The sequence below is a fragment of the Mustela putorius genome, unplaced genomic scaffold (assembly GCF_011764305.1).
Source record: "Mustela putorius furo isolate JIRA1106 unplaced genomic scaffold, ASM1176430v1.1 tig00003972_pilon_pilon_pilon, whole genome shotgun sequence".
In the NCBI taxonomy this organism is placed as follows: Eukaryota; Metazoa; Chordata; class Mammalia; order Carnivora; family Mustelidae; genus Mustela; species Mustela putorius.
This window is the reverse complement of record NW_025422115.1, coordinates 9,251,884-9,276,659: the sequence shown is the minus strand read 5'-3', so window position 1 is coordinate 9,276,659 and position 24,776 is coordinate 9,251,884. Positions and strand designations below refer to the sequence as shown.

Genomic DNA, 24,776 nt, shown 5'->3' with positions numbered 1-24,776 from the left:
CTCTGTAGCCTCCAGCTCAATGGTTCTGCACTTGGAGGGCTTGTGAAAAACCCAGATTGCTGGGCAGCATGCCCTGGGTTTTTGATTCAGCAAGTCTGGGAGGAGCTAGAGAACTTGCATTTCTTTTCTTTTCTTTTCCTTTTTTAAGATTTTATTTATTTGTTTGTCAGAGAGAGAGTACAAGCGATGGGAACAGCAGCCAGAGGGAGAAGTAGGCTCCCTGTTGAGCAGGGAGCCCCACACAGGGCTCAATCCCAGGACCCTGGGATCATGACCTGAGCCGAAGGCAGAGGCTTAACCAACTGAGCCACATAGGCATCCCAGAGAATTTGTATTTCTAACAGGTCTCTGGGTGGTGCTGATGCTACAGTCCAGACACTCCACTACAGAACTGCTGCTCAATGCAGGGGTGGTTGGGTCATCTAGAAGCAGTGGAACTGGGTATGGTAGGATGGGGGCCTGGAGAAGGGGCCTCTCTGGCATGGTCACCATGGGGAGCCTGGTCACCTGGTCTGCCTGTCTTTTAACAGAAACATCAACAGGTCACAATACTAGGGAAACAACCACAATTAAAGGTGCCAGGGGCACCTGGGTGGCTCAGTGGGCTAAGCATCTGCCTTCAGCTCAGGTCATGATCTCAGGGTCCTGGGATTGAGTCCCACATCGGGCTCTCTGCTCTGCAGGGAGCCTGCTTCCTCCTCTCTCTCTCTCTCTCTGCTTGCCTCTCTGCCCACTTGTGATCTCTCTCTGTCAAATAAATAAAATCTTTAAAAAACAAACAAACAAAAGGTGCCGAAGGTTGATAAATGCCAGAGTATTAGAGTGAAGCATGTTTGAGCTGCTTAGCTCTGATGTGAAAATTTCCCAGTTTAACAAGAGCAAAAAAACAAAAACGAAAACAACCACAAAACAAACAAAAAACGGAGACTAGCGGACTATTTTCTTGCTAATATGAAAGAAAAAATTTCATCTGGATAAGAGATGAAATTGTCATAGCATAATTTCAACCGTTTCAAAATAGAAAATCTCCCCAGTGGAGGAGGAAGGGCTTAGGAAAGAACGTTGGGCTGCTGTTGTGGGAAAAGCAGGTAAAGCTTGTTTCTTGAGGAGCGGTAACAGGACTCTGGGCTTGGTTATCCGGGAGGACGTTTCAGGTGGGCAGAGTACCTTTGGAGCTCCAGGAAACAAGGGGAATAAGGTGCCCTGAGAAAGAGCTTCATTAGCATCTCTGCACCTCAGGAAGTGGCGTAGTAATGTTAAAGCAGGAGCTTTGATTTTGCTATTCAGCTTCTAGGTGACTTACTGCAGTATGACCTTGGGTAGGTTTCTCACATCCTCTGGCCACAGGAGAGGTGGCATTTCAAGAAGGCCTGCTTGCCCCTCAAGTGTGGATTTGTGGTAAAATGTAAGGAAGAGGCATATGGAATGTAGCCAGCATATTGGAGACACTCAAAAAAGTTCTTTTCTGCTTCAAGGTCACACAGAAAACTCTTCACTTTCCAGCAGCTGTAGCTCTGATTCTTCTCAAAACCTTGTCAACAATTGCTTCCAGAGCCTGAAAACCAGCGACTGTGGGCCTTGGTGGCCACATGGAGGCCCAGCCAGGTCCTGCAGGACCCTCCCTGCTGTGGCTGACTTCACTGGGGCAGTGCCAGGCCCCACAACAGCCTTGAGATGATACTGAGTCGGGTCAGGTCTGCTTCCAGACTGCTGTGCTGCTGGCCATTCCGTCCCCAGATCACCGTCACAGCCTTCTTCACACCTCAGCCGCCTGAGCTACCCAGGTCCACCTGCCCAAGTGCCGGGCTCTGACTTGGGTGGAGGACAATGCTGTGATGTTGCTCCTGCCCCCTGTGGGCTGGCATTCTGCTTCTGCGTGGACAGCCCTGTCCACCTGCACCTCCGAGGCTCACCTGACCCTGACCTGGTCTAGCCCACTGCTCACTCAGTGCCGCTTAGAGCCTCATTGACCTTTATTTTTTTTTATTTGTATTTATTTCTTTGACAGCAAGAGAGCAGAAGCAGAGGGAGCAGCAGAGAGAAGGAGAGTCTCCGCTGAGCAGGGAGCCCAAGGCGGGGGCTCGATCCCAGGTCCCCGGGATCATGACCCGAATAAGGCAAACACTCAAATAACCAAGCCACACAGTCGCCCCCTAATTTACCTTTAAACCTACTGGTAGAGAATACTAATATAGCCAGAGCTCAGCCCACCCAGTGAGATCGTGACGTGTTAGGAATACTGCACTTTCCCAAGTACACTGGGTGACAACCCCACAGTCCATTGCAGGATGTCCTTAGATACCATTAGGCACAGCGCCTTCCACTGAGGAGGGGAGGTGATTTTGAATTCCCCTGGAGAGAAGTGCTTGCAGGCTGGGACTCTCTTACAGTGAGGGGTCTCAGCTTTAATTTGCACGGGGCCTGAGTAATGCATTGCTCACTTGACCTCTATCCAGAGAGAAGGCTGGAGGGGGAGAGGGAGCTGGGAAGGCTGGCCAACCCAAACATCCAGTCCTGTTCCCAGACCCAGGCACAGGACAGGGTAGGCAAGCAGGGCCTGAAGGGCTGGGATGACAGGGGCTGGTGTAGCTCTCCCAGCAGGTGGAGAAGCACTGCCCAGGAAGTAAGCTGGGCATCCCAGGGGAGGTGGCAGGCTGGACCCGAAGGTCAGGTGCTCGTGTCCCGCGCAGCCCAGAAAGGAGCTGTGCATGAAAACAAAGATGTGTATTCAGGTTCGAACTATTTCATACTGAGCGTCTCCCTATGAGGGAGGTCCTATTATTATCCCCACGCAGGAGTCACGAAACTCTCCTGAGGCCACAGAACTCACGAGCAGCTGTGCGAGGACTGGACCCAACAGTGTCTGGCTCAGAACCCACCCCAGTCTCCCCCATATCCCCCCTTAAGACCTGTGCCATCTGTTCCCTGTTTGGGCATTCCCTTGATCTCTCCCCACCCCCCTCAGCGGAAAGCCAGGGACACTGTGTGCCCCTACCACACCCCCGTGCTTGGCTCCTGCGAGCTCTCGAGTGCTGTGGAACAAAGGGAATCTTATGTTGGGGCGGGGGCGGGGGGGGACATTCAGATATTTTTCCTTGGTAGGTCCTGTCCCACTCTTGGACCCAGGCCAGGGAAGCCATTAGGGGCTGAAGGACTCACTTGTAAGTGACAAGGGGCAACAGCTAGACCCCAGAGACCAGCAGAAGTGCATTTGCCTCTGTCTAGGATTGGTCTTTGAGGGCCACAGTGTCCAGTTCCCCCGCGGCGGAGCAGCCCTGCCTGTCTTGGAGCCTCGCGCCTGCCCAATTCCAGTCAGCAATAAACGAGTCTCGGAGTTAAAGGTCCGGCTGGTTGGTTCTGCCCAGACCCAGATCATGTTGGTTGGATTCCAACCTGCTGCCCCGGGGACTACTCTCATCCAGTTTTAACCTGTCTGCCTTTAAAGGTCTCATGATGTCCTTGAGGGGAAAGAGCGATCCCCCTCCTCTCTCCCATGCTGCAAGCTTGTTTGTTTCCTTCTGCTGATAAAGAATGTCCCCAGATGATGGTCAGAAGCAAGATGGAGCTTCCACGGGAAGCAGTCAGGGCAAAGGGGAGAGAGGAGTCCAGTCTGAAATCCTGGTGTCACCTTGACCCACCCCCGGGCCTCTGGGTCCATGTGAAGGTCAAATTCAAAACAAGAAGAAACCAAAAGGAAAGGGACCATCCATCTTCAAACTGAGGAATGGGGCCAGCTATGGGGTCAGGAAGCCTAGGAGGGCAGTGACACCTTCTTTCTCTTGGGAAACATAAATGTCATCTTAGAAGTGAATTCCCCAGACAAGGAGTAAGTGGATGTTTGGCCCCATGACCCGTGACAGAGACCCTCTCACAGAGCAGCAAGACTTCCTTCCTTTTTATCTCTCCTTGCTGTGGTCGCTGTCAAGAGTTACCACCTGGCTCCGGGCCCTCCAAGGTGGCCAGGACGCCAGACACCTAACCCCTTCCAGGCAACAGAGTCCGCTGCCCCCTGAATCACCCATCCCCTCCTGGGGTCCCATGTTCCACCTGGCCGGTAGACACGCCTCAGGCCAACAGCAGGAGGCTTGGACCCACCCTTCAGAGCTTGGACCCACCCTTCTTTGAGCTTTCCTCTTCTGGAGCTGTCCAATGGACTCTCCTGGTGGGCACGCGGCTCCCACACGTGGATGGCACAGCAGACACAGCATGTGCAGGTAAAGGATGGGTTGTGGGCCCGTGAGTGAGCAGAGCCAGGCAAGGCCACAGCGTGAGAGAGAAAAGCCTTTGGAGGCTCTCAGTGGGGGGACAAGATGGTGTGTCCCCCAGAGCCCCTTTCCTCAGCTGTATTTGTGAGATTACCTGAGAGGACTCACAACCACTGGTCCAGGGAGTGACACAGAATAAGCCCTTGACCAGCACTGGTTCTGTCGCCCACTTCTCTTGGGAATTCTGTAGGACTTAAGTTCTAGGCTGAGTGTCTTTTTCTTTTTGGCCCCTGAGGCAGATGGCACAAAGCACCGTGGCTTCCCCTGGACGTGGAGACATGATGATTTCCTGCCTGTCTCCTGTTTGGGGCTGCAGGATACACAAGGGCAAACACAAGCCTGCTTTATTTCTGCCCCCCGCCTGCAACTCCCGGTAAAGTAGGTGCCCATCAAAGGTTTGCTGGTTGAATGAGCAGCGAAGATTTATTAAGAGAAATGGGGCTCGAAGGGACCCTGGCTGGCGAAGGGGCAGGGGCATTCCGATAAGTAGGGGAAAGAGAACCAGATGAAGAAATACAAAAATATCTAGGTGGTCGTTGGAGGCAAGAGAAGGAACAAGAAGGCCAGGGCCTGGGTAGTCCGGAGAGAGCCCCTGTGCATAATGAGACATTCACACACCTCCCTGGGTCCATCCTGGAGTCTCTCCAGCAGCCCTGGGCACCTCCAGCCTTGGCTCCCCTGCTGGACGATTGCTACCCTCTTTGCTCCTGCTATTTACTTAGCAGCCAAATCTGGGACATAGTGGGCTTTATCTTTAGCCCCCTATGTGCCTGCATTTTTTACCTTAGAATAATATCCCCTTACAATTGTGAGCCCCTTCAGGTCTCTAGAGCATTTTCAGAGTCCTGTCTCCAACAGTCTTCACCAGGAGCCTTCGAACCATCTGAGCCCCATGCTTGAAATGGCTTCCCAGGACGGTAGGCAGGCAGGGAGCTTGGAGGGTATCAATCCCAGGTCATCCCAGAGGCTTTTCCAGTGGACTCTGCAACAGAGTAGAGGTAGGGGCAAAGGAAAGAGAATCCAACAGAGCAGCATCTTTCTGCTTTCACATGGGAGTTATTCTAGGCTCTCACCTAGAAGCTTCCAAACATGTGGTGTGGCCTTGGTTTCCAAGGACACTCCCAGGCACTCTGTCTGCAGTCAGGGGGCGTCATAGAAAGCACTGCCAGCCTTATGATGATGACGTCTGCTGTCTAGCCACATTCCAACGTTAGGAAACCAAGACACAGAACTAAAATGGCTATTTTATTTAAAAAATTATTTTTCTCCCAGGAGTTCCTACAAAGCATTGGTCCTTCCCTTTGTTTTGGCTGATAGCCTTTCTCCTCTCTTCATTGTGTTTCTGATCTGCATTGTTCTTCAATCGCTAGAAATTTTCTTGCATTTCCCTCTAGAGGAACTTGCATTTTGAAAAGCAGTTCAGCCTACCCGAACTTTACACCCTTATTCTGGACATATTTTGCGCTTACAATATCTTACAGTACAAAAAGCAAATCTCCCCTTTATTTACAGAAGTGGTCACACTTTTCCTGAATGTTAACTTCCCGAAAATTTAGCCAGGACCTGCTGCTGCAAGTTTTGATTCTGTTAGAGAACCAGAAACAAAAATGCATACCCCAGGCCTGAGGCCGCTGTTTTGTTGTTTGTTTGTTTGTTTGTTTTTTGTGACTTCTTGAGTGACAGACTAATTGGTGATCAGTATGTGAATTAAAACTCATTTCCTAGAAAAAAAATTTCTCTTAAAGCTCTCAGGAAGACCAAGAAATAAAGCTACCCCTTATATGCCTATACCAACACATTTGGCTATTGCAAATAATTTTGTAAATATCTGCTTCAGTCCCTGCTTTCAGTTCACATAAGCATATATCCAGAAGTGGAATTATGTGGTAATTCAATGTTTAATTTTCTGAGGAACTACTATATTGTTTTCCTTTGAAGCCTTTTTACATTCTCACCAGCAATGCACAGGGTTCCAATTCTTGTATATTCCCACCAACACTTATGATTTTTAATTTTTTTTATAATAGCCATTTTTAAAAAAAGATTTTATTTATTTATCAGAGAGAGAGAGAGCGAGCACAGGCAGAGGCAGACAGAGGCAGAGGGAGAAGCAGGCTCCCCGCCAAGCAAGGAGCCTGATGCGGGACTCGATCCCAGGACGCTGGGATCATGACCTGAGCCGAAGGCAGCTGCTTAACCAACTGAGCCACCCAGGCGTCCCTATGATAGCCATTTTTAATGTGTGTGAAGAGCTATCTTATTGTGGTTTTGGTTTGCATTTCTCAATGATTAGTGATGTGGAACACCATTCCATGTAGGTATTAGCCATTAGGAGAAATGGCTATTTGCCGAATTTTGAATTGGGATGTTTAGGTTTTATGTTGAATTGTAGGAGCTCTTTGTATATTCTGGATATTAATACCTTATCAGATAAATATATGATTTGTAAATATTTCTTCCCCTTCTGTGGGTTGCCTTTTTCTGTTGATGGTGTCTTTTGATGCACAGGACATTTTAACTTTGATGAAGTCCAACTATTTTATCACTTGAGCTTTGATCCCCCAAAAATCATCATCATAAATCCAGCATTATGAAGTTTTTATCCTAATTTTCTTCTAGGAGTTTTATAGTTTTAGCCCTTACTTGTAGGTCTTTGGTCCATTTCAAGTTAATTTTTATATATGGTGTTGGGTAAGAACCCAGCTTTATTCTTTTTCATGTGAATATCCAGTTTCCCAACACCATTTGTTGAAAACATTGTCCTTTCCTCATTGAATAGTCTTGACACTCATGTTGAAAATTGTTTGCCTATAGATGTGAGGGTTCATTTCTGGATTCTCCATTCTATCCCAGATAGAATCCTCATATGTCTGTCTTTGTATACATACCACACTGTTTTGATTCCTGTGGCTTTGCAGTAAGTTTTGAAATCAGGAACTATTTCACCTTCAACTTTGCTCCTCTTTATCAAGATGGTTTACCTATGGAGTCTCATTCTTTTGTATTTAGTCTCTTCCCATTTCTATTTAGGAATTCAGAAAATGTATTATCCATGAAACCATTTTGAAAGAGCTACTCAAAAACTCCCTGTAATAATATAAAAAAATTAATTAAATAAAAGAGAAACAAGATATGTAAATTATCTATGACTAATTAACAAACAGTGAAACCTAATCATGTATTGTAATTATTAACAGTGTAGCCAGGAAGCTTAAGGCGATTGTTAAGAACTGATCCCTAAGAAACTACAAGCATGAAAATTAAAAGCAGTTCAGAGTATTTTAAATGATTTTAACAAAATATACCAGATAGCAAAGGAAGGAAAGGAAATTACATTGAACTAATGGTCTTATCCTGTGTGGAAATTAGAGGTTGTATCCGTTCATCAATTCTCAGGATAAAAAAAAAAAAAAAAGATTAATATTCCTGTGTGTGTAACAAATTTAAGGCAAACACTAGAAGGAAAGATAAGATATATAACTTCTAGAAAATGAAAAATAAGACCAATCAAGTCAGCTGAAGACAGTAAAGAAAATAACACCATAAAATTTGAGAGACAGGACATACTAAAACAGATGTTGGGGAAAGGGACAAATATACCAGTCATCTCCCTCTCCTTCTCTTAATGCTACTCAAAAAATAAAAATGGAACAGGCTAAACTCCCCAATCAAAGGAAGGACAGATACTGGGATGAAGAACTGAAATTGAGTTAAAAAAAAAATGGCCTAAAGAGGTTAAAAAATACAATGGCATAAGTAAAACTATTACAAGCAGTATTATAAAAAAAAAAAAAATGAGGAGTAACAAGACAAGTAGCAGAGTGGAATTCAAGGTGGGAAGGTAAACACAAGACCAAAATATATTTAGTAAGAGGTAAAAACCACCAAAAAGAGGGAGTACATTGCATTAGCTTTGAAATGTTGAAAGTAAAGCAGTTATGCTTATGATGACGTGGTATTTCTCCAACTGGATGGGAGATATCAAAGGGGAAGCCAGCCAGGGATCTGGAGTCCCATGGTACTTAGAACTACGGGGACAGGACATACCATCCCGGGCCTCTGGGCACACCATAGACATTCCATAGACACAGGCAGGATCCCCAGACTTCTCCCACAGCCTAGCTGTGATCATAGAGGAAGGAGGGGCTCCTGTACCCCATGGTGTAGTCTGTGTAGGGTGCACAGATGTGACCCAATTCCCTCCCCTCACCTGTGAAGTCGCAGGCCTCCTAGCTTAAGAGCATCTTAGGGCTCTGATAACTCCACGTGGCATATAAGTGAGTGGATCTCAGGAGTCAAGATGCTGCAGAACAAGTTGAACCCACCTGGACGGAGGTGTGGTCCACAGGGACCCTCTCCATTCCCAATGCTCTTCATGACTCCCCTGCCCTCCATATGGAGCACAGTGCACCCTGCCAGGACCGAGGTGTGGTCATCACCGTGACCACCTAGATGCCCCACGGTCCAGGCAGGAGTTACTCACAGCTTCCTGACTTCAAGATTCCTCATAGACCACACCACCTGCGAGTCCCATGGAGTGTTAGGCTTTGTTTGTACGTCCCTCTGGGAAGCACTGGGCTCCTCTCCTGGGACATCAGCATAGCATATGAGCTCCTCGTGTGTTCTCACCCACAGTCGCTTCTCACAGTCACCCACTGGGGAGACCTTTCCCATTGATCCTGACCTCCCTCCAGATGCCCACACTTATTTCAAAAAGAGTGGGAAGGTGTGTTAAGAAGGGTGGCACAGGGATGTGGGGTTCACTATCAAGACCGTTTCAAGTTCATACTGAATATTTAAAATGATGTTTAAATTTGAAATTACATTTAATTTTTAAAATATAAAAAATATGTATTCTTAAAACTTATATTTTAAATTCTCACTTTGAGTAAAATATTCTTGTGTTTTCTCCAGAGTTCTCAGGGGCTGCAGTCTCACACCATCCATTGTGGCAACAATGGGCCATTTCCAGCAGGGCCGGTGCACCATTGCCCTGGATGCCTGACGGCCACCTGCCTCCAGAAAATCACAGTGTCTGAAAAGTAAGTCTCATGTTTGTGGGTCCCAAGCGACTGTGCTGGAGGGGCACGTGCAGTCAACGCCTCTAGCAACAGACCTTGTACTGGTCCTTGGAGCAAATTGCCTGGAAATCAGATCTAAAGCCAAGGATGGGATTATTTATTCCCTGAAATCCATTGAGAACGAGTTATGAAATGAGATTCATATTGCACTAGAATTTGCATTTAGAATGATAAACACTATTCCCCCCAAAAAAATAAATAAATGACTGTAGTGAACAGAAAAGTAATTTGATTTACACCAGCACTAGTACAAGATTTATGAAGTAATTCTGTTGCCCTCTCTTGCTATCATGATTGATTTGTAAAGTATTATAAGACTAATCTAAACAACAGTAGTCTTATCACTTTCACATACTTTCCTTTTTAATGTTTCCTCTTAGTTCTTATCCCAAAATGCAGTTTTTATCTAGTTGATTAATAGCATAGTAGTTCTTTTGCCTTATGACTCTTCGAACAAACATTTTACTTTTGGTCTGCTTTTCATTTTCTTTTTAAGATTTTATTTATTTATTTGACAGATCACAAGTAGGCAGAGAGGGGTGTGGGAAGGAAGCAGGCTCCCTGCTGAGCAGAAAGCCCAATGCGGAGCTCAATCCCAGGACCCCAGGATCATGACCTGAGCCAATGACAGAGGCTTAACCCACTGAGCCACTCAGGTGCCCCTGATTTTCATTTTGATAAATTTTACATCTATTAAAAAATGGAAAGTGGACGCTCATATATTCTTCACTCAGATTTACCAGTTGTTTACCCACAAAGACACACACACACACACACACGGTATATGTACTCATGTGTGGTATGTATGTGTTCAGTGTTTCTCTCTGAATCATTTAAAGTAAGTTGCCGACACATGACATACTTTGGGAAACATCTTCTCCATCCATAGGTTTTCTTCTTCAAAACTGTAGCACCATTATCACTGGGGAATTTAACATCAATAAAGTCATCTTCTCCAATGTATAGTTCCTATTCAAATGCCTCTGGTTGTCCCCAAAAAACTCCTCATAGCTGTTTTCCCTATGCAGCATTTGGCTAAGCATCATGTCCTGAATTTGGTTCTGTTTCTTTACATCTAAAGCAGAACACTGCTTTTACTTTTCTCTTTTGTGATTTTGACATTTTGGAAGAACCTAAGCCATTTGTTTCCAGGAGAGTCTGGATTTGTCTGGCTGTTTCTTTGTGCTTAGGTTCAGCACACATTTCGTGTGTTTACACAACATCCAAGGGTCCAGCATGTTTCTGGGACCTGGTGTTGGTGAGGACTAGCTTGTTCACGTGGCTCATGTGGTTTCTGCCAGAGCTCTCCTTCATAAATTACTATTATTTCATTCCTTATAATGAATTAGTAATCGGTGGGGTGAACTTTGAGACCAGGTGAACATTCTCTTGTTTAGTTCATTTTTCACCCGTTACAGCATCCACTGAAGGTTGTATTATGATTTTTAATTAATCAGTTCACCAGCACCATGGTCTTCCTTCCCTGTCCAACGGTTTTGTTATTTTTTTCATTTTTCCACGGTTGTGAGCTGCCACACAAGGGAGTGTCTCGAAGCAGTCAAGAGAAGGGCTCTGAAATTAGACCGTCTGGATGCGTGTCTAGTAGGCGCCCCGTCTCCGACACACACTCGCTGGGTGACCTTGAGCAAATGTTGCATCTCATAAACCCTCAGTGACCTTAGGATTAAAATTAGGAGGCAACAAGTGACCACAGAATGAGTGTCTGGTCGGGATGGAGCCCATGGTGGGCCTCACTAACTATTGGCTAGTAATTATCACAGCAGCAGAGGACGGGCTGCATGCCTCCTGATGCTGCTTCACTCCCAGCATCTTCTGTAATCTCCGGCTGAATAAGACTTTTGGCAAAAAAATAAATAAATAAATAAATTAAAATGCTGATAAGACTGAGTGATGGGACGGAGGTCCTCCAGGATGTGACTGGTCATATTTTTAAGTCCCTAAAGTTAGAAGGTGGCCTTGAGAAGCAACACCGTCACAACAGGAAGCATGCGTCATCAAATGGTGTCCTAATGGCGTCCACTCTGCCATGCTGGTTACTTCTGGCATGCCTCCTTGGTTGGCTTCTGCCCCTGGCTAGGCCTGGATCCCCCTAGTCTGCTGGTTGCTTTGTCTTTCAGTCACTAGCAACTGATTGAAGGTGATTAGGATTCTTTCTGTTTAGATCTGGTCACCATGGCTTTATTTGAGCTCCATCCATTGCCTTGGAATCTTCTTTGAGAACCTTTGAAAATTCTACCAAGAAAATAGCTTGGGAATATACATGTTAGTTTTTGAGCTGCACATGGGCATGGATTAGGCTGAGTGTTTAAAAAAGAAAAAAATAAAAGATCGCCCTTGGAGAACATTTTTAGCTAGCGTATCTGAAAAATGCTTCCTCGGAAAATGTTACTTGCCTAGATTTTTTTCCCCACGACTTTGGGAACAGATGAGGGCTGGTTTTCATAAAAAGGGGCTGCTGGCAGCACGCATCCTATATCCAGCATGTTTCCTGGCTCATGGCTTGCTAGGCTAGGCTTGAGGGAGGGCCCTGCCCTGAGGTGTCATGTGTTCTCCTGCTTTCTGGGTGATGCCAACCCAGCCAGCCTGAGGTTAGCTGGGGCAGAGAATGGGCCCTGCAGACCCAGAGGTAACAGCCCTGCATAGGCACCAACCCAACGTCTCCCCCAAAGTCTCCCCACCTCCTCCTTCTATTTTCCACCCTTTCAGCTGTTTGCAGGCCGGGATCCTCTGCCTATCCCGTGTCCCCTTGACGGGCTCCTCGGGGAAGGGACGGTGGTGTGGGCACAACATAATAGTTTATACGTTGACTGAAGTACAGTTGAAAATCAAATCTGCAGTTCTGCATGAACACAGAAGGCTCACTGAGGTGTCCTGTGACTATGTGGGTAGAAATATTAGGGCTGCCTTTTTTCTGTTCTACAAGTGCTTTCTGTGAAGTTTTATCCACTTGGAAACCTGAGTTACAATCTTAAATGAGAAGCATACTCCTAACCTGTGTGCTTGAGCCTGACGTGGATCTGTGGGAAGCCCTAGCCATGGTCTCTCTGTTTGTGGGGTCCGGGATCTGGTGCTCATTCCCTGCTTCCTAGCTGGGTGGCCATAGTCTCCCATCTGCCCAATGGGGACAGCAGCCCCTGTTGGGTAGGTCTCCCAGGACAGATTGGGGATGATGTTTCCCTTGGTTCCAGACACTGAGTGTTGAAGGGCACCTCCTTCTTCTACCTTCATTCTCCTATTGGTGCATCTAGCAGCACTCAGCACTGGGGATTCTACAGTTTTCATGGCAGAAGGGAGCTGCATAGAGCAAATGCTAAAGCCCATGGGGCCCATATGGGGCTGTCCCCCAAAACATCCTAAGGTTTTCTTTGAACTGTTATAAATGGAAACACACTGACATCCCCACTTCCTCCTTGAGCAGAGGGAGCTGCAGATGGAGGAGGATGAACCACCGTCTCAGCGTGGCACCACGGCTGCCACTCCTCTCCTGGGGGTGGAGCTAAGGTCGCCTGTCCCCTGGGGCTGCCAGGGAGGCACCGACGTCGTTTCCATCATAGAGCTCGGGCCCAACTCCTGGCTACACCAAGGCCAGGCTGGGGGCTTAAGTGTGGATGAGCTCTGTAGATCTCAGCTTCCTCGTCTCTGAAATGGGGATGGTGATGGTGGTGCCTTCTACCCAGGGCCCAGGTGAGGACTAAGTGAGTTGAGAAGTACCCGGAGCCGTGACACCTGGTAAGAATGCTAGAACTCATGGTTGTAAGCATGAGGGCCTAGGCCAGTGCATGGCTCATAGTGAGGAGTGACTTTCAGGTCCCTGTCCCCTGTCCTCCCACACACTTTGACTCAGTTACTAGGAACAACGGTGTTGTGAAATAGCAGAGTGCTGTTCTGGAGGTCACTTTGTGGTGAGCAGAGTTGAACCCCCTGGGTCAAGCCCTGAAAGGTTTACTTTATTATTTTTGGTCTGTTTTTCATGGTTTTCTTGTGTGCCCAGAATTAAAGCTCACTGTGCCCACCAAAAGCACTTGAGGCTTTGGACTGGACTTGGAGCCCCTGGCCCTGTGCCACCAGCTATATCTTACCTCCCAGCTGGGTGACAGGGCTGCTTAACACCAGTCCCACCTGAACTTCCTCCTGTGCTGTTGTTCCTTGGCCCTCAGACCCTCCCCTGGCCTTTCCATCAAACCAGACTGTTCCCCAGGTCCTAGACTGTGGGAGCTAGCTGCCTCTGCTTATGAGCCTTTCTTCTGACATTCCCAGATAGGTCTGCCTGTGACCCAGGCTGAGTCCCTCAGCTAGTCCTGTGCTTGTGGGTGCACACCTGAGTGCCCATCTAACATTGTGCATCATAAATTTAAATAGGGACAAAGATGTAATTTCTAGTGTATTGTAAGTAAAGACATTTAAAACAACACAGGTATGTCACTTTTTAAATAAAATTTTATTTATTTATTTGAGAGAGAGAGAGAACAAGCAAGCACAAGCAGGGGGAGTGGCAGAGGGAGAGGGAAAAGCAGGCTCCCTGCTGAGTAGGGAGTCCAACGTGAGGCTCGATCCCAGAACTCTGGGATCAACACTTGAGCCAACTGAACGACCCAGACGCACTGATATGTCACTTTTTTATTGAAGTATAGGTGACATATATTAGTTTCAAGTGTACAACATAATGATTCAGCAATTCTATATATTATACAGTGCTCACCATGATAAGTGTAATTACCGTCTCTCACCATATACTGTTACTATAATTATTATTGACTGTATTACCTATGCTGCACTTTTCATTCAGATCTATCATTTTTTAAAAATATACACAGTCAGGGCACCTGGGTGGCTCAGTCATTTAAGCATCTGCCCTCAGCTCAGGTCATGATCTCAGGGTCCAGGGATGGAGCCCCATGTTGGGTTTGCTTCTCCCTCTGTTCCTTCTCCCTACTCATGCTGTCACTCTCTCTCTGTCTCCTCTCTCTCAAATAAATAAATAAAATCTTTTAAAAAAAATGACAAGATACCCAGTCAAATATAAAGACCACCCATTCAAAATACACAATATATTATTCTTTCTTCACTTTGAAAGTTGATATACCATTTTGTTTCCTCCTTGAATTCATGTAGAAATAGGAATAGTAATTCCACCTGCTCCACAACTTTATCATAATTTTCTTCCAGAAAGACATTCACTAAAAAAATGAAAGGCATTCACTGATGATTCTGTCACCTGTTTTTTGCATATTTGTTCGTGTATGTTTGTTACACAGACCTTTATATAGATATACATACGTATGTTAAAATATTTCATGGGGCTTGTTATTGATACTATTTATAGTATTGATTAGTACACAGATTATCAGAACAGTATAATTAAATACAAAATAAAATATATCAGAGGAGAGGCTCTTGATGAGATGGATGACAGAGAGGTTCCTGGGGAGACCTGGTGTAAGGACTCACTGGCTGTCCCTTTGTGTGGTATCTGGATGTTTCCACTCCAGAGAGATGTAGGGTGTGGGAAAGAAGACCATGCAGGGCAGTCATTTTACCCACGGAGGATTTTTAGGATAGATTATACAGGGACTTGAGAATTCAGAATTTAATTGTTTGAAAGTGTTCCACACTTGTCACCCCTTGAAGAAACTTAATGTGCTCAGGGGTGCCCAGCTTCAGGCTGAGAGCCACGGGCTTTCCTGCTCACTCAGATCTAAATCCAGTCTCCCTGCCAAGGTCAGATCCCCTGTCATTACTGTCCTTACCTCTGTGTCCCTTCCGTGTGACCCGAACCACCCCCACCCCTACAGCTTCCTTTCAAGCCATAGAATCTTCTAGAATGCAATTGTGTCCTTTGTCTCTTTATGGTCTTCCCAGGATCTGCGTGGACTGAGTCTCCCAGAGGAGTTCAGAGAGAGCATTTTGGTTTTGATACTTTAGAGTATATAGTATGTCATATTCTAGATCTTTCTTTCCTGGAGTCAACATACTTCTCCATGTTAGCTGCACCTTCACAGGTAGCATTTCCGGATGTGGCTTTTTCTGTAGACCCATGGCAGTGTGTGCACCTCAGTGTGACATTGTTGGCATCACCAGTCAGGAAACCCTGGTAACCAGGACTCTGCTTCAGGGCTTCCTCCTCAAAGCCCAGGTGCTGAGCCATGTAAAAGAGGCACAGTCCCCAGTGAGACAGAATGAATATCAATTCTTAAGGGGCTTCCATGCCCAGTTCTTGAATCTTCTGTAACCAGAGAGGCCTGCTATCCACATGGACATTGTGCCACCATGAACATGTGCTTGTGGTTTGGCCAGTTAAGATAATGCCAGGGGAGCAGTTTCTATAGGGTTCATTTTCCAGCGCTTTGCTAAGTTCCTTCTGTGCTTTCTGGGCATTCTTAGAGCATGGAAAGCCCAATTCTCTCACGAAATCATTTGTTAGCCTGTACCAAAACTTAATTTTACTTATTGATAAGGGAACCAGCAAAAAGATAAATGGTCTGGCTCCAAGTATATTTGAGTAACTAGAATTTATAAAGTCATTTGGAAAAGAAATAAAGAAATCAGATGCTAAGTTAAGCTGAGTCTCGGGGGGGGGGACACCTTATCTGGAGTTAACATTTATAACTGAGGGCAATAAAAATCATAAGTTATCAATTTCTGCAAGCTAGCCTCTAATTTTATAGAACTACAGAACCTTTTCATATTTATCAGTTGTTAATTGTTGGATAATAATAAAATTTTTTTTTATTGGAAATCAATTGCTTCAGACTTGCTGTGACTGTTTCCTCCAGAGCGGCAATGCTTCTCATGCTGTCTTAAGCCAATGTTTAGTGTTTGAGTGCAGTTGGTTTCAGCGTTGTTTCCTCAGGGCAGTGGAGACATATATATTTTCTGCTTTAAAAGGCATTTTCTTTCTTGACTTGAACAGCTGATCCTGTAAATTTGAACTTCATATTCATCTGTTTCAGTATAGAAACAACTTTTTTTCATAACGGTAAGTTCTTTTAATATGATACATAAATTGCCAAAAGCAAATTTTTGAAAGAGTGGCACTCCAGAGGGTTTTATTAGGTCTCCAAAATTATTAGTTTGAGAACACACTGGCAAAGAAGTAAATAGATAATAAGAATCATAATCATACCTAAGCTTTTTTGGTGCTCCCTATGAGCCCAGCACAGTGTTACATAATCACCACCACAACTGCATAAAATAGGATCTGTTATCCTTGTTTCGGAGATGAAGCAATGAGAACCAGGGATTAGAAGTACGTTGTCCTAATTTTATTTGCATACTGGTGCGGATTTGTATCTTAAGGCAGGTGTTTCTAGCGACTAAAAATTAAAACCCGGGTAACTCAAGAAGAGCAATTAGTAGATTAACACTTTGGGTCACCAGATTGCCTGATAATTAATTATAGAGAAAGCTGGACACATTCTTAAAAATCCATTTATCTCAGTGCTATCTTCTTTAAGTTTTCAGAGTCATCTAGGATAATGTCATCTGTAGGGATATGTTTTCTTTTTTCTTTGGTTTGTTTATTTGTCTAGATAAACTGGCCTATCCTATTCAGAAAGACAGATGTTTAGATAAAACACACTGAATTGTACCAGTCACTAGCATGTATGGTTATTCAAATAATATGGGCCTAAAATAAAATAAGTAAAATACGATAAAATGAAACTCCAAAAGATGAAATTGCCCTGTACTTGTTAAATTTAAATAATTTTGATAGAAAAAACTATGGCATCTGCTGCCTTTGTTTCACTTACCATACACTGAAAACTTCCAAGTGTAAGTGTGCGGCCAACTGGTACTTCTCTCCAAAGGTCTCTTAGACAGCTTTCCCCACCTTACCCCTTGCACACACAGACACACACACACACACACACACACACTCCTGAACACATGAACACATACATGGACACATATACATGCACACGTACAAGCATGTGCTATACACATAAGACCCTTAAAAACACATGCATATGTGGCCTATGACCCATTTATAATTAATTTTTTGTATTATGTGATATGTAGATTGAGTTTCTTTGTTCTTCCTTTCCTTCTTTTTCCTTTCTTTTCTTTTCTTTTCTTTTTTTTTTTTTTTTTTTTTTTTGGCATATTGATGCCCGTTTTTTCAGCACCACTTGTTGAAAAGTTGGTATTTTTTGCACTGGATTATTTGTACACCCTTGTGAAAAAGCTGTTCTCTATCTTCCATTCCATTGATGTATGTGTTTAACCTTTGTCCAATATCTACTATCTTCATCAGTGTAGGTTTATAATGCATTTTAAATTAGGTGGTGTGGATCCTCAAACATTGTCTTCTTTTTCAAAATTGTTTTGGCCATTATAGGTCGTTTATCTTTCCACTTAAATTTTAGAAAGAGCTTGCCTGTGTCTACAAAGAATCCTGCTGGAAAGTTGATTAGGATTATAGATATAGATCAATACATAGATCAATATGAGAATGATTGACATCTTTTTTTTTAAAGATTTTATTTATTTATTTGGCAGACAGAAATCACAAGTAGGCAGAGAGGCAGGCAGAGAGAGAGGAGGAAGCAGGCTCCCCAAGGAGCAGAGGGCTCGATCCCAGGACCCTGGGATCATGACCCGAGCCAAAGGCAGAGGCTTTAACCCACTGAGCCACCCAGGTGCCCAAGAATGATTGACATCTTAACCATACTATATCTTACAATCCATGCAAACATTACATCTTGCCATTTATTTAGGTTATCTTTGGTCTCTTTTGTATGAATTTTTGTAAACTTAGAGAGTTTTTTTCTGAAATAAGTCCTTGCTCTGTTGTCCTCCAAGGTTGTACACACTCTGTTCTATTTTTTTGAGTCTAACCACACTGCCCCCACCCGACACCCACACAAAGACCCGCCGTCTTCCTCTTAACCTACGCAATCCCTAGGCCTACTGTGGTTTTCTGATGAGAGATCACTTCCTCAGAGTCACTCTCTTTCTCGCCTGCTCTCCAGTGTAGAGCAACTTCCTTGCCCATGAGTTTCTGCCATCTTGTCTCTCTAATAGCAGATGTGTGATGTAACTGCTTCTTATATATTTTTAGGCCACTAAACTCAATATTCTTCAAAGGCAGAGACCATATCTGATTTGGGGTTGTATCTTTGGCACCTAATATAGAGCAAGGGCTCCGTTAACAGCAGTTGATTAGACAAATGGGAAAATAAAGGTGCCTAGGTAGCTCAATCAGTTGAGCATCCAGCTCTTGGTTTCAGCTCAGGTCATGATCTCAGGGTCGTGAGATCAAGCCCTAAGTCAGGTTCTGTACTTAGGGTGGGGTGGGGATGCAGCTTGAGATTCTCTCTCTCCCTCTGCCCCTTTCCTCCCCTCCAAATAATTGTTTTTTTTTTTTAAAGAAATGGAGAAATAAAGGAATAATGGGAAAAGAAAAAGGGGTGAAGATAAACTCAGTACTCATTGTGGCTCTGCTCTGTGTCTATCACTATGACAGGGCAAAGACAGATGATAGTTAGAGGGGTGGATGGATGGATGGATGGTTAGATGGTTGGATGGATGGTTGGATAGACAGATAAATAGATTTTTCTTTAAGTTTTTGTCAAGCCTTTTTAAAAAAGATTTTATTTATTTATTTGGTACAGAGAGACACAGCGAGAGAGGGAATACAAGCCGCGGAAGTCCAAGAGGCAGAAGCAGGCTTCCCACACTTCCCAGGACCCTAGGATCATGACCTCAGCTGAAGGCAAATGCTTAATAACTGAGACATCCAGATGTCCCAAGTTTTGTTAAGCCTCATAAAATTCTGAGAAAGACGTGGCATCTTCCCCATGTACAGATGAGGAAGGAGATTCGAAGAGGTTTAGTGACTTCCCAAATACCATACTTGCAGAGAATGACAGAGGCAAAATTCAAAACTCTCTCTACCTTTCTCCAAGGTTTATTTCCTACACACCATCTCCTTTTCTTCTCAAACTTTATACATATATACTTTAGCACAGTCCCTTGTCATATCTTGCTTCTTATTCAATAACTTCAGTGGAACATGATGTTTAAAATACAGTATATTACATGAGCACAAGGGCAAAGAGCTTAGAAGACCAGAAAGTCAAAGTGAAAACCCCACTTCGCTCCCTCCCACAGCCCCACACTGCTGAAAGGCCGTTACAGTCATCAAGTGTGCCTCCTTCAGCCATTTGTCTACATGAGAATTTTTCTCCCGTTAGCAGTTGTAAATTACACTATAATACATGGATATTCTCATGTGTCTTACAGAAATTTCCATTTTAACAACCATATGATAGGTCACTTTCTAGATGTGTCATACTTGATTCAGCCAACCTCCTACAGACAAACTATTGTTTATTTGTTTTCTTATACTTCTAGCCGTGCTGTAAGGAACATCCTTATACGTTTCTTGATGTACATGAGCAAGGTTGACTTTAAGGAATATAATGGGAGACAGAATTGTAGAGTTAGAGGGTATGCACATTAAAAAAAAATTTAGACACTGAGAAAAAAAATGTCCTCAACTGACCTCATTGCTAACCCTATATATCCCCCCATAGTAATATAAACAAGTGCCCAACTCATCTCATTAGGAGTCATGTTTTCAAACTTAATTTTTTAGGCAGCCTTATGGGTAACAGAGTCTTTTTTTTTTTTTGTAAGCACATTTTTATTTACTTATTTTTATTTTTTTATTTATTTCTGAAAGCACATTTTTTTAAAGATTTGGGGTTTTTTAAAATTTAATTTTATTTTTTCAGTGTTCCAAGATTCATTGTTTATGCCCTATACCCAATGCTCCATGCAATACCTGCCCTCCTTAATACCTACCACCAGGAACACCTAACCCCCAGCCCCTCTCCCCTCAAAAGGAGTCTTATGGGAAAGGGACTTTTAGAGGTAAAGTGTGGGTAGGCATGGCTCGTGGATATCTTATACTTTTATTTGTACTTCCCTTATTAACTAAGGCTGATTATCTTTTCACATGCTGATTGGTCATTTGGGTTTCCTTTAAGTTGCACATTCATGTAATTTGCTGCTTTTTTATTGTTCCATGTGTTTTTAATCGCTTGGGAATGTTCATCATCTATTCTAAATGCAAACCCCCTATTCATTATACATTTTTTCAAAATCTCCTGTACTGCTCTATAACATTGACATTCTTATGGTATTTTTCGTCAGTTCAGAAGTTTGTTTATTGATTCTGTTTTAGCTATTACTAGTTTTAACAATTTTTTCTTTATGGGCTTTTTTGCCTTAGGAAGCCTTCCTGTATTAGCCTCTGCCGTCGGCTCATGTTGTGATCCCAGGGTCCTGGGATCGAGCCCTCCATGGGGCTCTCTGCTCAGCAGGGAGCCTGCTTCCTTCTCTCTCTGCCTGCCTCTCTGCCTACTTGTGATCTCTTTCTCTGTCAAATAAATAAATAAAATATTTTTTTTAAGTTGTTAACTTTCATAAAACTTCTGTTGGGATTGTACGGAATTTATTATAAATACGAGATTTGGCGTCTTAAAAGTATAGCCTTCCTACCCATTTATTTTTCTTCAATAAAATTTGTATGCTACAAACAAAAATAAAAACAAAAGAAGTTTATCTCATTTTGTTGTGTTATCCCTAGTTACTTATAGGAATTTCTTTTTGGTGTTGGCTAATATAAAGTGACCTTCTAATTTTTTTTCAGTGCTTAGGTGGCTAATGTTGAGATGTAGAAAAGGTATTGATTTTTGTATGTCCATCTTGTTCCAGCCATTTTAAATGTTTATATCTATTCTAATATTTAGTCATGCTTCTAAACTTTTCATTATTAGGTAGGATAATTCTTATAAGTTGGGGATCAATTCTTTTCTTCCAGTTTTACTGAGAAGTCATTGACACACATCACGGTATCAGTTCAAGGCACACAGCATGATGGTGTGATTTATATATATTGTGACATGATTGCCACAGTAGGTTCAGCTAACTTCCATCTTCTCCTATAGATGCAATAAAGGGAAAATGTTTTCTTGTGATGAGAATTCTTAAGATTTACTCTCTGAACATCTTTCCTGTGTATCATGCAGCAGGGTTCACTATAGTCCTCTCGCTGTGCATTACATCCCTAGGACTTATTTACCTTATAACTGGAAATTTGTACCTTCGTGGCCACTTTCCAGGAGTCGTCTCCAGCCCCTGTGGTCAGATAGGCCTGGAAGATGGTCTCCACAACTCCCCAGAGCTGGGGCTATGATTTGGCTGCTTGCCTGGGTGTAGGCAGGCCAAACCGTAGGGCTGGCACAATTCCTCCTTTGAGGAACCAATCAGGCAGATCTACACCCAGCTGAGTTCCCTGGTCAGTGTTTCCTGCACACACACACACACACACACACACACTCTTAGTTATGCAGATGAACAAAACCACTGGTTGGGATTTGTGCTTGGGACATTGCAGGTATGAACTCAGTCTGCCTGGATGGTCTTTTTATGTCTTTCTCTGCTGTTTGGCTTTATTTGTTAATCATTGCAAGCTCCTCCTTCTTCTCTGTCATCGTCAGAGTCCCCTGTAATTCCCATGGTGCCATATCAGAATAAGAACTCCAGCCAAGTTACCCCAATTGCTGGGGGCAGTTGGGTGTCTCGCCTGGGTTCTCTTTTCTCTCTGGAGGAAGCAGAGGATAAAGGGAGACTTCTGTGGGGGAGAGGCAATGTGGTTAATGTGTAGCCGTGCTACTTCCCCTTCTGAGGTAATCTGTCTTGCTCTCTGCGCTGCAGGGGGGCTGCTTCAGCCTCGCTCCCCCAGGATTCTCTCAGTGTTGTGTTTTCCTGAACAGTTCTTAGTTGTTTGTCATGTGACAGGGGAGTATACTCAGAATAACCTGTGTTACCCTCTGAGCATTGTCACTCTCCAGGATCAATAATCCTTTAATAACCCCTGGTTTGTTTTGAGTTGACATAATGAATGAATGTGGACATTTCAGCATCTTTTGAGTTAATCATTTGATTTATCTCCTAGAATTTGTTAATATTAACATATTAGCATTAGAATTAGGTTTGGCTGTTAGTAAAAGGGAGAAGGAATAATAAGGGTTTAGTTAAGTGGGGAATTTACCTCTCTTGTGTGGCTCAGGAGCGAGGCCTCCCAGGGATGGCTGTGGCAGCTCCTGAAATTCCCAAGGACTGTTCTCTTTCCATCTGAATGCTGCAGCTCTAGGTCCCTTTCTTTGTCTTTTTTTAATGTCTTTTTCTATAGTTTGGATTCATTTCCTAATCTTTACTTTTAAATTTTACATATATGTTACTAAATGACAATAGCCTATGATTTTTTTCTGTTACTTCATTTCTAATTCTGACTTCTGAATTATTCTACCTTCATGGAACAACTAGGAATATGTTTAGCTACAAGTAAACACGTACTTGATTTACTTGGCTTGAACAAATAAGTGTTTATATGAGAAAAATAATCAGAAGTCCAGAGGGGTAGTCTAGGTCTGGTACAAATATTCACTGATGCCATGAAGGATAAGCTTTCTATCATCTTTGCATGTTGGGTCTTGTCCTCTGACTTTCTTCCTCAGAGTCCCAAGATGATGGGTATACTTGTAGATATTATTTCCTTGCTTAGGAAAGGCAAAGTAAGAAAGGACTGTTGTTGGGTTGAGCCTATCCCTTTCTATCAGTGCAGTTGACTTCCATTTCCATCACATGGACATTCCATTTCCATCACATAATCATTTATTATAGCTGCATTGAGACTGATGAATCCCAGGTCAGGGGGGAAAGATTAGCAGTGACTGGCTTTGGCCCATTTTGATTCATCCCCTGCTGTTTGGAATTCAGTCTTCTCAGAAAATCTACTGCTACCTGATAAAGCAGTAGAGGAATGGGTATAGGTAGGGTGGGCAACATCTAGGAAAATGAGTGAACAACTTTTCATTTCTTTATGTGCCTTGATCCATTTTTCACTCTGTTACCAAATTTTTGTGTCTTTGTTTTCCCAAAGCTCATGTAATTTTCTCTCTAGAAACTCCCAGTGGCTTCCCACTGGCCTCATGTTACAGTCTAGCTATTTATCCTGTTAGCCCACAGGATCTGAATCTAACCTTCACCTCTAGTCTCTGTGCCCACTGTCTCCCCTGCTCTTTGTACCACTGGCCCCTGGACATGCGGATGTGTTCATGCTTCTTGGTCTCTGTCCATGGTGCTCATCCTGCTTGAACTGTCTTTTCAGTCTTCCTAAATCCTTCTAAAAAACTCATCTTCCCTTTGGTCCTCTTCATTTTGTTGGTCAAAAAGATCTGTTCCTCTCTAGTATTCTAATGGTTTTCCACACAAACAATAATATAATATTTATCCCAATCTGAGTTGAATTACAATTATTTTCATGCCCACCCATCAAAATGTAATAGGAACTTGGATTTTTTTTTTAAGATTTTATTTATTTATTTGACAGACAGAGATCACAAGTAGGCAGAGAGGCAGGCAGAGAGAGAGAGAAGGAAGCAGGCTCCCTGCTGAGCAGAGAGCCCGATGCGGGACTCGATCCCAGGACCCTGAGATCATGACCTGAGCCAAAGGCAGCGGCTTAACCCACTGAGCCACCCAGGCGCCCGGAACTTGGATTTTAATAATTTTAAGTTTCATTTTATTCATTCACTCAGTAGATTTATTTATCATCTGGTATAAGACATCTAAATATGAAGACTAATAAAAGATGAACTCTGCCCTCCAGGAGAGAAAAAAGGAGGCAAACAGGCAGAGGTAGCAACCCAGGGCCTAGATGCAATATTCAGAGTGTTCCCCTCCTGTCATGACAAAGAGAGAGGTGCAGGGGAGGGTCTGACCCTTTAGACTAGGCTCTTTTAACTTGATATGAAACGTGTGTTTTTTTTTTTCCCAGAAAAAGAGCTAAATAAAATGGTGAAATAAATAGTAGAAATATAAACCTGATTATGACTAGTGAATTGTTCAGATCTTTTTAAGCCCTTGTTGGTCTGGTTCAGACTCATATTTTCTTCTAGTGTGACAGCTAGATTTGTGGACCTGGAGAATAAAAACATAAATCCTTCAAAGCAAAGCAGTCTTGTAAGAATTCCAGTGCTGGAGGCTTGGACTTGTGCAGGGAAGCTTTGCTGCAGATTTGCAAGGATGAGATAATGCCTCTGACATCCAACTTCCCTTGGAATGTGATCATCCTGGGGTGGAGGCACATGACACAGTGGCAAGGATGTAGCTGTTCTCTACAAGTCACAACCACTGTCTGTCTCAGGGCCTTAAAATTGAACTTCCATGTTCAAATACTACAGTCAATATTAGTGATTATGATTCCTTGTGCATTCTTTAAGAATTTCTTAGTCTTTAATATGAGTTCAAGGTAGAAGTGTCATGGAAAGAATAGTCTGTAATGGGGAACATGAGCTTGAGCATGATGGCAGTTGTACACCTGCTTTCATATGAA

At 43.6% G+C, this 24,776-nt stretch overlaps 1 protein-coding gene across 1 annotated transcript in view; it reads left to right on the top strand.

Moving 5' to 3' along the window:
• The window catches only part of OTUD7A (OTU deubiquitinase 7A), a 359,579-nt gene that overhangs the window by 169,447 nt on the left and 165,356 nt on the right, over window positions 1-24,776 (top strand). The window contains exon 2 of the mRNA XM_045070581.1: window positions 9,180-9,307. The gene's annotated coding sequence lies outside the window, so the exon portion shown is untranslated. The remainder of the gene's footprint in view (window positions 1-9,179; window positions 9,308-24,776) is intronic.